Source organism: Furipterus horrens, unplaced genomic scaffold (assembly GCF_987537825.1).
Source record: "Furipterus horrens unplaced genomic scaffold, mFurHor1.1.pri manual_scaffold_10, whole genome shotgun sequence".
Taxonomy (NCBI): domain Eukaryota; kingdom Metazoa; phylum Chordata; class Mammalia; order Chiroptera; family Furipteridae; genus Furipterus; species Furipterus horrens.
The window spans coordinates 35,004,727-35,018,377 of NW_028327180.1; the positions used below are offsets into that span (position 1 = coordinate 35,004,727).

Sequence of the window (13,651 nt, forward strand, 5' to 3'; positions counted from 1 at the left end):
TTTTTAATAAATAAGCATTCATTTTTAATTCCGCAGACGTAATAATGGCTCTCTCCAAATCAGCTTTATGGAAGGTCACATGAAGCTGTAAGCTGTCATAGCTTTGCAGCTTCTTAAATGTTTTAGAATAGAAAAGATTTTTAGGGGAAAAATTAGTACTGGCCTATGAACAGATAATAGGATTCAGATATGAAAAGTTGAATTTTGGAACCCTAATTCATATATGCAACAGAATCCCTTAACATAGCTCATTACACATGGGTTTAGGTAAACCACAGAGCAGATACTGACAAAGAATCAGAGAACTTTAAACTCAAGAGACGAGCACAAAGGGATAGGTCAATATACTGGCAAAAAAAAAAAAAAAAAAAAAAATCCTGTGACAGCTTGGGAATAACTCTTCATTTCACGCATGGTAGAAACCACCCCCACTGTCCAGTACGTAGCCATTGACGAGGTGGGCCAGTGAGTTACAGAGCCACAAAGAAACGATGACACCACAAGGCAAGGAGTAAGACCCGCAAAAAACCCTAGTAGGCCCTATTCCCAATAGATGGTTACTGTGGAGCCACCAAGTCCACCACAGTTGGGCTCTCTGCCAATGAACTGTACTACACATCTCAGAGTGATCACATGGGAGGAATGTATGATGACAGCAGAGAAGGAGCCATCATCTCTTGTGCTGTCTCCCTGGTAACTCAGTTGAAGGAAGATGAGACTTCCTCTGGATATTTCCGGGGCCTAATTCCTCAACCTTTCCACATTCCTGGTAATGCTATAAAACTTTACCATGGACCACAGTCCCAAGAACTCCTGAACACAGTTTGGGAGTTAAGCTTGTAAACAACCCACGCTTCCCACTGATGCTGACAATGTGCCAAGCATAACAAGAGAGACCAGGAAGCTGACATACTTGCTGCCCCAAAATATTTCGTCTTGTTGGAGGAAGAGATTCACATCCCATCTGGATGAACATCTTCACATACATGAGCAGCTGGGATGAGATGGTGAGACTGGAGCCCAGGAGCACCTGACTGGCCACATACGCCATGATGGTACCCACGGAAGGACAGACAGATGGGAAGGACAGACAGATGGAGCCAAGTGACTGAACAAGGATGTTGCCAAATGAGTGAGTGCTTAATCTGCTGCTTCTCAGACTTCTCTATCAAAGCAGCAGCCCCCATAATATCAGAGTGAGCATGCAGGGGTCTCCTTCCTCCCCCAGGATTTAGGAACACAGCCTGTAGCTCATAAGTAGCTTATCTTGAAATGTCTGAGTCTCTTATTTTATCACAAAAAGTAATATTAACTTTTCTATTCCATTCAATATTATACACATTTGTTTTAATATAAAAATGTTTTGCATTGTCCATCTCCCCCGCCCCCCCAAAAAAACAATTCAAGTAAAGGTGATCTAGGAAAATGTTTAAAAAAAAAAAAAAAAACTCTCTAAATTGGAAGGAAATATTACCAAGTCAGCCTCTTTATTTTGCAGGTGAGGACATGAGTTCAAGGTCATACCACCTAGAACTTGGGTGTCCGACTCAATTCATTAGCTCAAAGGCCTCACAGGAACAGCTATTATTCGGCTAAGACATAATATTGTTTCAGACTTCCTTTAAGGTGCAAATCTCTGTAGCAATGAATCATTTAAACCAAACTCCAGGAAATTTCACAAGAGCTTCTGGAAGCAAAGATGTGACAGCTTCAAAACCAAAGCTACAGCTCACCTCCTCCTAAGAAAAGAAATTTAATTGCTCTGGAGACAGCCATACACTGAGCAACTTTACTTCCCTGAGCAAAGAAATTAAATAAACCCTGGGGCTACTCCCTCAAAATACATCAATACATAGTTCAAGTCTATGCCTACTGTAGAAAAGTTGGTAACGCTCCTCAGACACTTGCACACACACACCCAAATTCTTATGAGGATAAGATGCCTTCCATCAAATGTTTTAAAAAGAAAAACCCATACATGAGAGAATTATAGATACCATGTCTGAAACTTGCCCTAACATAAAATTGTCATCTCCCACAATCCTTCATTGCACAGATTGTTTAAATATTTTATTCACTTGCAGCAATGCTGCCACTAGACCCTACCTGCTACTTGACCAATAGGTTACAAGGGTAACAATGAATTCAGGAGCTGAGTTTTTAAGCACACCTTAGAAAACAACACAGGCTTATTATCACTTGCCCAGTAACGTGCAGCCCTAAATGAAGTTCAACCATAGCAGAGGTTTGGTGTTTTTTCCACTATGTGACAATTGTAGAGCAAGTTTCCTCTGAAATATGTATTACCTTTTAGTCATTGGTCTTTCTATGAAAACAAGAATATAGACAATTTTCTGGAGCTGTCAGGGAAAAGGAAAAAGGAAAACTAACAAATTCTAAGCACCTTAAAGAATAATAACTGAGAAACAGTATTTCTTTTGAAACATGTCTCTTGACTGCATACCACTGAATTCATTAAATGTTTGTTCAACTCTCCATTTTATTTCAATAAGGAAGAACAAGAACACGCGCAGAGGGCAGTGCTCGGTTTTGCTGGTCCAAGGATGTGCTACTTCCTACTGAAACTACCAAACGTGAGTGACACTTGTATGGCGTCCATGCAGGGGACGCTGCGCTACCTTAGAGAGAAGTGCACCTGCCAGACCATGCGCGACTGGGGTACTGAAGCTGGTGGTGTGCCCCTTGCTGCGCCCCTTCACATCTGGCTGGGGAGCAGCTGTGTCCTCTGGCCTGCTTTGTCAGCCTTTGCTGGTAGCAAGTAGGTTTACAAGAGATGTGTAAGGTGGTCTGGAATTGTTAAGTTTCATATACATAATGTACAGGTTGTCTTGAGGCAGGGGGCCTATTTTTAAATATAAAGTGTGAATTATAAACTGGCCACTTACCAATCTGATACTACTGACCAAAAATTTACTATGATGTGAAGATCAACAGAACAGGTTTGATAAAATCAATCCATTGTCTCCCATATGGTTTTCCTTATGATCAATACTGTATTTCTGAAAAATGACTACCTCTTGCTAAAAGGATATATAGTCGGTATCTATAGAGTGAGGCCATACTTTCCCAGGAGAATACAGTATTCCCTCACTTATCACAGGTATTACGTTCTAGACCCCCCTGTGACAGGTGAAAATCCGCGAAATAGGAACCTTACATTTATTTTAGTATTTATTTTAAGGCTTTATAAACCCTTCCCACACATTTATAAACCGTCCCCAGTCCCTTATTAACCTTTCCCACTCCCTTATTAACCTTTTACACACTTTTATAAACACTACTTATGTTTTTAAACATATTCTACACTCTTAAACCTATATAACTTTAACATACATATACAGTACTGCAAAATCCCGTGATATAGCGCTAAATCCGCGATAAATAATTAAATATTTTTTAAAATCCCGTGATACAGTGAGGCCGTGATAAGTGAACCATGATATAGAGAGGGGCTACTGTATCTCAACAAATAGCAAACCAACCACTGACAAGGCACAGGTTCTTTGGAAAATCAGAGCAGCACTGGCTGGGGAGTATCCTGACAGCTCCCTGAAGGAAAACACAATACCTTACTCTTAGGAGTACTTATCACTTTCTCATAAATTTGGCTTTTTACTTCCGGTGTCTTGGGTTTGCTGCTGTTTTTAGTGGGAGTCGATCACACTACCCAGGATATGGATAAATGACTCTTGAATTGCTTTTTTAAAAGCCAAATTAACACTTGACAAAAAACATAATACATAATGTTGTCAAAGCTGAAAGGTTATCTTACTAACTATATACAAAGTAAATAAATTTCTTCACAGTGATACCAGAGAGCAAATCTGGGGTACAGTCATGATCCAAGGACAGTATTTGGATGACAAACTAAGGTTTCTATTTCCCCCAAAATGATCATTATAGGATAGCCTTAAGATAGAACCACAGGTTAGTCTGACTTTTTAATGGATGACATGTCGAAACCAATAAAATAGGATATTTGGATGAAGCGCTATTATGATTGGGATTTCTATGGTACACAGGTTTTCCAAGTACAAAGACCATTTTTAGATTCTTTCTAGTGCTGAAATTACATAGTCCATTCAGGCTTCCTCAACCAAAGAGCAACTATATCCAGAAGTAGGATATTTACCTATAAGTTCATACTCTACTAATTCAAGATCTTCAACCACTCAACACATATGCAAACCTCAGTAGATGCTGTGAGTGTTTAGTCTGTCAGTAACGGTCTCCCAATGCACTGGAAGGGCCAGGACCACACCTGTCTTGTTCATTACTACATCCTGGGGTGTCTATCACAATGAGTGGTACAGAGTAGAAGCTCAGTAAGAATTTGTTGAGTTTAAAAAAGAAAAGTTAACTAGTTTTCTAGTTAAGTCTTTAAGTTGATCTCCTTTAGTCTTAATGTTTATAATATGATATTTATAATTCTGCGTCTGTGCCCTGGCTGGTGTGGCTCAGTTGGTTGAAGCGTTGTCCTGTAACCGAAAGATTGTGGGTTTGATTCCCAGTCAGGGCACATATGTTCCCTGATCCATGCACGTACGGGAGGCAAACCGATGCTTCTCTCTCACATGGATGTTTCTCTCTCTCTCTAAAAAGCAATGAAAAAATGTCCTCAGGTAAGGATAAAAATAATAATAATTCTGCTTCTGGGGTAAACTGTATTTTTATTGGTGACTCATTACGTACAACACCAATGTTTACCAAACTATACTTCATTTCTTTGTAAACTCTGGCCACAAAACAGTATGGGGAACATGGAGTCTTTAGCCCTGGCTTATTGGCTCAGGACTATAGAAATGAGAAGCCTGTTGTTTGCACAAAATGAAACTGCTGGCAGATCCTCTGTAAGAGGATGGGGAGAATTTTTAATCTGCCCCAAAAACATTGTGATAATTTCTCTTTCGGCTATTTCTGTTTGACCAAAAGGAACCAGGAAGTATAATTTGCCAATTTAAAAATGCATTTAAGGACAGTTCATCTTCTTACTGGCTACGAGAAATGGATTGGGATAACTTTACCTGTCAATAAGTGGGAAAGTTTTGTTGTTTTTTTTCCTCAAATAGTCTAATGGATTGAAATGAGGTCATGTCCAGGCTCCTGCTATCTTATATAAATGTTAAGAACTTCCTCCTATTTGCAGAGATACAGGAGGTGGAGTTCATTATGTTCTACCCAAGTCATTCCATAAGGAGTATGAAAAAGGATAAACTTCTTTTAAAATTCAACTTCCAGCATCCATTAATTTCAAAATTTATAGAATGTATTCTTGCAGCATTTTCTATCCTAAAACAGCAATGACATCAGAAGAGAGGGAAAGGAAGACCATCTTGCCAGAGACTGCAGTGATAGCAAGACCACCTAAGAGAGGGCAGAGTGCATATATTTTAGGTTATCATTTGTTACAGACCACAACAGATATCAGAGTTTACAGGAGTCAACTCTACTCCCACAAAGTGCTCTTTTATTTGGGGTGGGGGTGGGGGGTGGCGGGGCGGGGCTGGGAATGTACAATGATCAAGCTAAGAAAAAATAACACTGAGGCATTAGAAAGTCATTTTTCTGCTGTTCTTGAGTCATTTTTACTGGATTGCTTTAAATAATCAAATTATTTATCACTGAATTGAAGGCTTTACAACTTCAACAAAATAAGAAAATACTGCATTACTCTCCCCCCCCATCCCAAGTCTAATATGTTTAGTGGGGAAGATTGGGTAAAGCATTTTTTAATTTCGTTAAAAGTTGTAGAGCCTTCTTAAATACTCAATCTGCTCAAGTTCAAGCAACGCTCACCGATGTCAGACTTGAAGTACAGCACTGTGCTAGCCAGTGGGCCACCTGAGTACAACCCAACCTCAGCCTGCGGGAGCACATAAACTACACCACTGAGGTGCCAGGTAAATTTACTTAACAGATGATAACGTATTCCATTCTGGTAAAGATGTGACTCAATTTTTCTTTCTAACAATGCAGTGCTATAACAGAAGTCAGTAGGAAATTAGATTTTATAATAACCCACCTTTATAATACAAGACAGCAGGGGGGAAAATGTATCAAAAGATTTTTTTAAATTGAAAATGGTTGAAATTTCAACATATTTCCCTGAACACATAGAAAAGGGAATATTATTGAGGCTTTTATCTTCAAAAAGAAAGGCTAAGAAGATTTTTCAAAATAGTTCCAATTTTTAATTCCCAGGATGTTTCACAAAATCCATTCCCAAAATAATCTGAGTCCCTGTCGTCGTCGTCGGCAGCCGTCCGTCTTGAGAGACGGTGGTGTAGCTTCTTAAGAGTCTATCTGCACCGCCGCGAATGGTTGTGCAGTCCGACTCGGGAGTGACATGGTATCTGTCTCCTCCCGTGTTGAATCGACATCTTGCGATGACGCTGGAGTGTCCTCTCCAGTGAAGCTGAAGCTACAGAGCCTGGGCAGGGTGATATGGAGGGTCTGCTGTTGCCCATGCAGCAGACCCCCCCTCTCTTCGCAGCTGAAGGGTCCAAGGGAAAGACGGAGTCAATACAGCTTGGCTTCAGGTGCGCCGCAGGAGTTGCCGGTGTTGACTACAACGTCAAACCGCCTTAGGGACTCCGGCTCCGGATTTTCTGTCGGGGTTTACTCCCTTAGCCTTTCCCCTGAAGAGGTATGCCGCAAGGCAGCGGAGGTTTTTTGGAATCAGAGTTTTCCTTCTCTGATGTGCCCTGACTGGAAGATCGAACCAGCAACACTTAGCTCGCAGGCCGACGCTCAATCCACTGAGCCAAACCAGCCAGGGTATGAGTCCCTGTCATACAAGGATTATTATCAGTGAGTTACAAGTAGAGAAAAGTGGCACAAACAACACAGAAAATTGGATTAAGAAATTTCCCCCCCAATTATTAGAACAGCCATACTTCGGCACGGATGTCAACACAAATGCTTGGAGAAAGACACCTGTTGCAACTGTAGCAATACAAAGGTTTTCCACAGTCTGGATGTCACCAACTTCCCCAGCCTCATTTCCTGCCCGACTGACCACACACTCCAGCTACCTAATTTCTCTTGCCTCTGTGCCTTTGCATACACCTGCTTCCACTGCCAAGGAGGCTCTTCCTTCTCTTCCCAACTCATCAAAGCCACCTGCTCTACCACACCCAGCTTGAATGTCCGTCCCTACAGTGTTGCCTTCCCTCACACCACTCTCCTGTGTCCTACTGCACTGGGGACCTCAGAGGAGGTTTTAACCCAATTCCTCATAGACTGAGGCCTAGGGGTAAAACCTGATCTTTATATATGCTTCAGCACTGGTGATGAGTGACTTTCTCTTGGAAGAAAAAAAAAATAGCTAAGTATACTTTTATTGGCTGAGGCTTAGGAATACAGAAAATAACGTGATAAAATTCCATTTGAAGAAATCTAGCATTCTTTTTGAAAGTCATTTTTTAACATTTTGTACTGACTATTTAGTAGGAGGAATATATTTATTAAACACCTACTATGTGTGTCCTGTGCCATGCTAAGTACTCTGCATGCACTGTCCTTCAGTATTAAATCACAGCACTCCTCTTACAGCAAGTAATTTGCTGGAAGATATATAGCTCATAAAATAGTTGAGACTGAAACCCCACACTTTGTAACTCAAAAGCCCATGTTCTTTACAACTGTATTATCAGAAAGAAACAAAAAGACAAAGTAACATAAAAATGTACTAACTATTTAACATTTAGGGAAAATCATTTGTTTAAAATTTTATTACCTCTCCCAATCTTTATCTTTGTACATTTATGACTTTTTACATTATAATAATGCAATTTTTCTTCTCCTAATACTATTTCATTTGCATTTTTCCTCAAATCTACGTAGGCCACATCTGTCATTTTACCATGACCTTCCACTTAGTAGACTCACCATTATTGACTTAGCCTCTTGCTAAAAAGCTATCATGGTCAAATGTAAAGAAATTGGAAATAAATTCACTGAATTTCTTATCCAAGCAAAATCACTATCCAGGTCACACACATAGTTTCTTTGATCCTAGATGTGAAAAACATTTTTTTTTTCCAGACAGTCTACTAAATTCAGCAGCAACATAACAAAGTAGAAAATGAGATGTAGGTTTCTTTGCAATTGTAAAGTACTGAAGAAAGTTTTACTCTTAGAAATAAAATGAAAAATAAGAAAACTTCTAAACAATGAGAATATTTTTAGGTTTTTCACTTTATAAGGAAGAAGGAAGTAATCCTTACTACCTAGACTGTTAAGTAGGTGAATGACGATTTCTTTGCATTTTCAGGAATTTCAATACCTTAAAGTATTTCATTACTATAATATGTATATCAACATAGAAATTGAGGGATCAGAATACAACCCGACTGCCAAACAAGGTAATGAGATAGGTTATGTGTCTACACATAGAACCCTAGAAAACTGGTCTTCTGATGGAACTTAGTTATCATGGAGCTGATTTTGTTCTTTGAATTTAGTCTGTTCATGTTCTTATGTTAAGTACCAATTATTCTCCAAAGATTTAATTCTAGGGTGGGAAGTATTTTCTTATCAAAAGTCTAAGAGGGAACAAAGGCTCCACACAAGAACTATGATTCTTCAGAATCATAGCACAATACAATTTTGAAAATTTGAAAGACCCTTGGAAATTCTATAACATTTACTAATTCTTACAAATATTTATATCAACCAATTTGCGTTTTAAATAAAATGGGAGCATAATACTTTATTCGTAAGTATAAAAACTGCTAAAGAATTACTCCAGTTTACATTACAATCAACTAAGAAGCAACTAAGAAGAACGGAGTTGGTAGGATAGGAGATGTACTGAAAAGAAAAGTGTAAGAGGGAAGAAGAAAGAAACAAATTATTAGTTTTTCTGGCAAATAAAAGAACAGAAAGTGAGGAAGAAAAAGATACAGAAAAGAGTTCAGGAGGAAAAAAGAAAGATTAAGAAGGTTTGAAAGGAATAAGAGATGGATAAAGAATAAACACAGGAAAGAAGAAAGTCAATTAAATATAATAAAGACTTCTTATGCATCTTTGGATCCCAATTCTCAGCATGTAGCTCAACACATAACAGACAGCCAATAAATGTTTGCCAGTAAAAATGAAAGAAGATGAAGAGAAAGATCTGAGAAGTTTGGTGAATACATTTAAAAAAAAATCATTCTGTGGTTCACGTGGCTATGGATTCAAAATGGGCAACTTAATCTTATTTCTTCTGTGAGTTGAGCCAAGTTAATTAACCTCCTAGGTATAGGTTCTGGGTCTAAAAGACAAACTGTTGGAACTAGATGATCTTTAAGGTTTCTCTTATTCTCTGCAGAAATGGTGACTGAATATAGGTAAATGAAATCAAAGGACAATCCTTAGCTTAAATGCTGCTTAAACTTGAATCAGTTGTCAGCAGATGCAATTTCTGTATTTTTGTACAAGGAAGGCAAATCAGTCCTTTTATTGTTCACATGATACAAGCTGTCATTCAAAGAAACAACTGGACAGGTCTCAATCTCTCAGAATAGTAATATAAGGAAAGCATTCTGCTCTAATTTGTTTCTGGCTAGGTGGAATCTTACTGAAATGAACAGGGTCTCTTCATGGAGTTCTGTTTAGTATGAAAGGCACCAAATAATATTGGGATACTATATTAAACAATACACAAGAGTATTGCTAAGGAAGAAAAAGGTGATTATCCATTTTACAAAGTAACAGGATTCTCTTCAAGAGATTTTTTTTAAAGAGGGGAGAACAAGCAGCTATTTCTCTATTTTTATGGTAATGAAGAAAATAAATACTATTTTATCAAACTAATAAAGCAAAATAAGAAGGAGAAAACATTAAAAGAAAATGTGGCCTCACAAAATGGGACCTGAAGTGGCGAAGACTTCCTGTGTAAAAAAATTTTTAATTGCATAGTGGTCATTAAAGGTAAAAAGAATTATGGGAAACAGCACCATGAAAATAGTGCAGGTTAATATCATTCAGAGATTACTACAGAAGAAGACAAAAGTAAAACAGATCTTCCAGGGCCCCTCCAAGTTTGAATCTATGCAACAATTTTGTCTCTTACTTATACCCACAAAAGTGTATACCATACATATACCATCGCATCATCATAATTCAGCAGATTTCAGAGTCAGAGGACTAGGAAAAGAAATGTTCCCTGTAGGTCAGGCTTTTGATGACTGGCAAAACACTAGCGAGCTTGCAATGCAGTTGTCTGAACCACACCCAGTCTGCAGTTAAATATAGAATTTAGTTTCAGGAACTATTGGTTGTTTTAACCTTCACAGTCCAAGTATTCATGAAAAAAAATTAAAAGTAAAAAGAAGAAAGAAAAGAGACTGAAACCAAAATCCAAGTACTAATAAACTGTTCTGGGAAAAATTCCAAAATGCAGAAAACACCAAGAGAATTAAATTACAGAAACTTCAAGCAACATTCTAGAAACCCACTATACAATTTGTTTTCTGTTGGTTCTCCCAGGATGTATAATACACAGAAAATGCTTTGTACACTGACCCACGCCTCTAATCCAGACTATATACTCAGACTGGATAACATGTCACATGAACAGGAGGGACACCAAATTTTAATTTTGGTTTGTTACATTGTGGTGACGATGATGTTCTTCTCCAGGAAGAGACATCTTTATCCTAAGAAACTATTTTTAGATGCTTAAATCTGGGAGGGAAGAGACATTATCAAGCTGAAAATTTTATACTGATTCTTTGCATGTTGGAGGAGGTCAGGAAAATGTTTTGGGTTAATTTTTAAAGTTGTGTTTTGGAGACTGGCAAAAGTTAAAAAAACAAATGCTGTTTTACTTATAATTTCATGGGGTTCTGGGTTTTAGTAGTGATTTTGTTTTATATTGTTCACTGAAGGGGAACACGAAAAGTATGTAAGAGGAACAAAATATATATTACAGGTGTGCTAGTCCATAAAAAATATGCAATAATTTTAATTACACACACACACAGAGGTATTCATTTTGCCATCCTTTTCCTGAACACACCCAGATACAGACTCACCATTCAGCTACTTTGATGAAAAATAAGAGCAATATACTATCTATAGACACAAATCTGGCTTCAAAGCTGGTACTCTCAACCATTATGTTCTACTGCTTCTGCCTGTCACAGCTAGATACTCTTACATTTTATTCCTGTATCTAGTTAAAGCCCTTTCCAAGTTGTTGCTTCTCTTTCCATCTTGCTTAATTGGAACTGGAAACCTGTATAAGGGAATTCGAAGGTTTCTTTTATCTTTCTGTCTTGAGATCGGAATAGGTACAATAGCCAGGTCTCCCCCTTCTGTGTACCAGTCATATATCCAACATTCCAGAGATACACTGGTTTCCAAAGCTAAAAGAATATCCAGCCCAAAATGCCGAGAGGTTAAAAAGGGAAGAGCACATTGGAAGCTTTCTCCTAGGCCAGAAAGCCTCCAAAACTTCTGAACACACACTCTGAGACTTTTCAGGCCTCCTGGGTTCCTCATCCCCTACTCCTTTCACTCTGAAATGTAGTCTCTCCATCTCTACCACCTTCCCTCATACCTCGTAAGTACATCATTGTATGGGTGAACAAAGGGACAGTTAGGTTTGCTGAATAGAAATCACATTTGAGTCTTACATTATTTATACATTATTTATATATAGATATTTCAGACACATGATATAGATGCTTTTTTCCTCTTGTGAATATGTAAACTACTTGAGGTAAGGTTAGCTCAGTGCTAGCCCATACCAGATGCTTGATAAATGAATGAGTGAATGAATAAATATTAGTTATCTAAATATATTTTGTTCATTAAAATCTAGTCAGGTCCTCTTTAAACAATGAGAACAAAAATATTTTTAATTATGGGAAATTTCAAACCTTCAAAGTATAGTAAACCCATGCGCCCCCATGTACTATTATCCAGCTTCAACAATTATGGATTGTTTTGCCATTCCTGTTTCATCGTTCCCTCATTACAATCTCCATATGCTCTTAAACAGACGGAAGGCTGCAACACATGTTAATCTAGTGGCATCAGACTTCAGGGTTAACAAAGGCCAAGTCCATATATTAAGAAAAATCAGTGTACATCCAAATAAAAAGAACACTCCTCTTAGTTAATAAGCGCAACTCAAATCTATGGTTAATATTGTCTAAAGGTCTACACAGGGCTGGGCCCCTTAGGAGGTTGTGGCCCTGGGAATTTACGCAACCTCCTAAAGCCTTGGCTGCATCATTAGAAAAAGGATAAAGCACGACGCTGTGAGGATTAAATCCAAATGATAAATATAGGGTAGAGCAAAAGTAGGTTTTCAGTTGTGAGTACAAGAAACCAAGTTGTATTATTATTATTGTAGTATTTTCCATTAAGAACAACTGTGAACCTACTTTTGCCCCGCATGTACATGTGAAGCTCTTAACAATGCACTAAATGTTTCTTTTAAAAACAGCGTTATTGAGATATAAGTCACATACCAAAAAATTGACCAACTTAAAGTATACAATTCAATACCTTTTAGTACAGTCAAAAAGTTGTGTGAGCATCACCACAATCAATTTTGGAAATTTTCATCACCACAAAAAGAAACCCAACACTCCTTAGCTTTCACCCACCCACACACGAAACACCTCTATTCTCCAGCCCCAGGCAACCACATATCTACTTTCTGTCTCTATAGATTTGCCTATTCTGAATATTTCATATAAACAGAATCACGTAATACTGTCCTTTGCGACAATAAATGTTTCTGGAGTTAGATATTAAAAGTCAAATATGTGGTACACATAATGCAATGAAGTCAGAGAGGTGAAAAAGGCAAAAAAGAGGGGTGGGGAGGGATATACATGTAAAATGAGTATCTACTTACTGTTAGCCAGACACTAAAATATGTGGTAGGAAAAAAATTTTTTTCATGGTAGGGAATGTTACTGAAGTGCTTTGGGGATGGTGAGAGGCAGGAACACAGAATCTGTGTGTGTTCTATGCTAGCTAGAATTCTTCTCCAAGTGCTTCGCTTTCCTCATTTAAACAGGAAGCAAGGTCATCAGGAGAACAAAGGTGGGGAGTCTGCAGAGAACAAAGTGTGAAAAAACTGTTCAGGAGAGTGAGAAGGAATGAACCAGGAAGGTAGAGTATGATTGTTTGGCAGAATTAAAGACCCACTTGAGGTTCAAGGTCATAAATTTAAAATGAGATCAGTCAGCAGGGTTTTAAGTTTTCCTCCAGCCACATTTAGCTGCAAAAATGCAGAAACAGTATAAGAAAAAAACGCAGAAACAGAAGAGTAGGATTTAACTAGGTTCATTTACACTGGTGACTTTATACCTATAATATATTGATGGCTCCTAAATCTTCATTTCTAGTGCCACTGAAATCTCCTAACGTTGAAATTTTGAGATGTCTTCACAGTCAAAGCTCTTTAAGTAGAAGGAGCTTAGATTTTTTTAAAAACTGTTTAACACTGATTATGAGGAAGGCATTCTAATATGTGCTTTACGTACATTATTTCACATAAATTTCCTAACTTCTCATAATAATGATTCCATTTTACAGAGAACAGAAAATTCCTAAAGATTATCATAAGGCAAAGATGAAATTAAATGGAAGTCTGTATGGCTCTAAAGCCCATCCACTT

The 13,651-nt window shown here is 38.0% G+C and overlaps 1 protein-coding gene and 1 pseudogene across 9 annotated transcripts in view; both read right to left on the reverse strand.

Annotated features, from left to right (window-relative positions):
• HMBOX1 (homeobox containing 1) overlaps positions 1-13,651 on the reverse strand; it is a 170,656-nt gene that overhangs the window by 20,940 nt on the left and 136,065 nt on the right. The window lies entirely within an intron of this gene.
• LOC149999484 (mitochondrial carrier homolog 2 pseudogene) lies at positions 314-1,051 on the reverse strand (annotated as a pseudogene).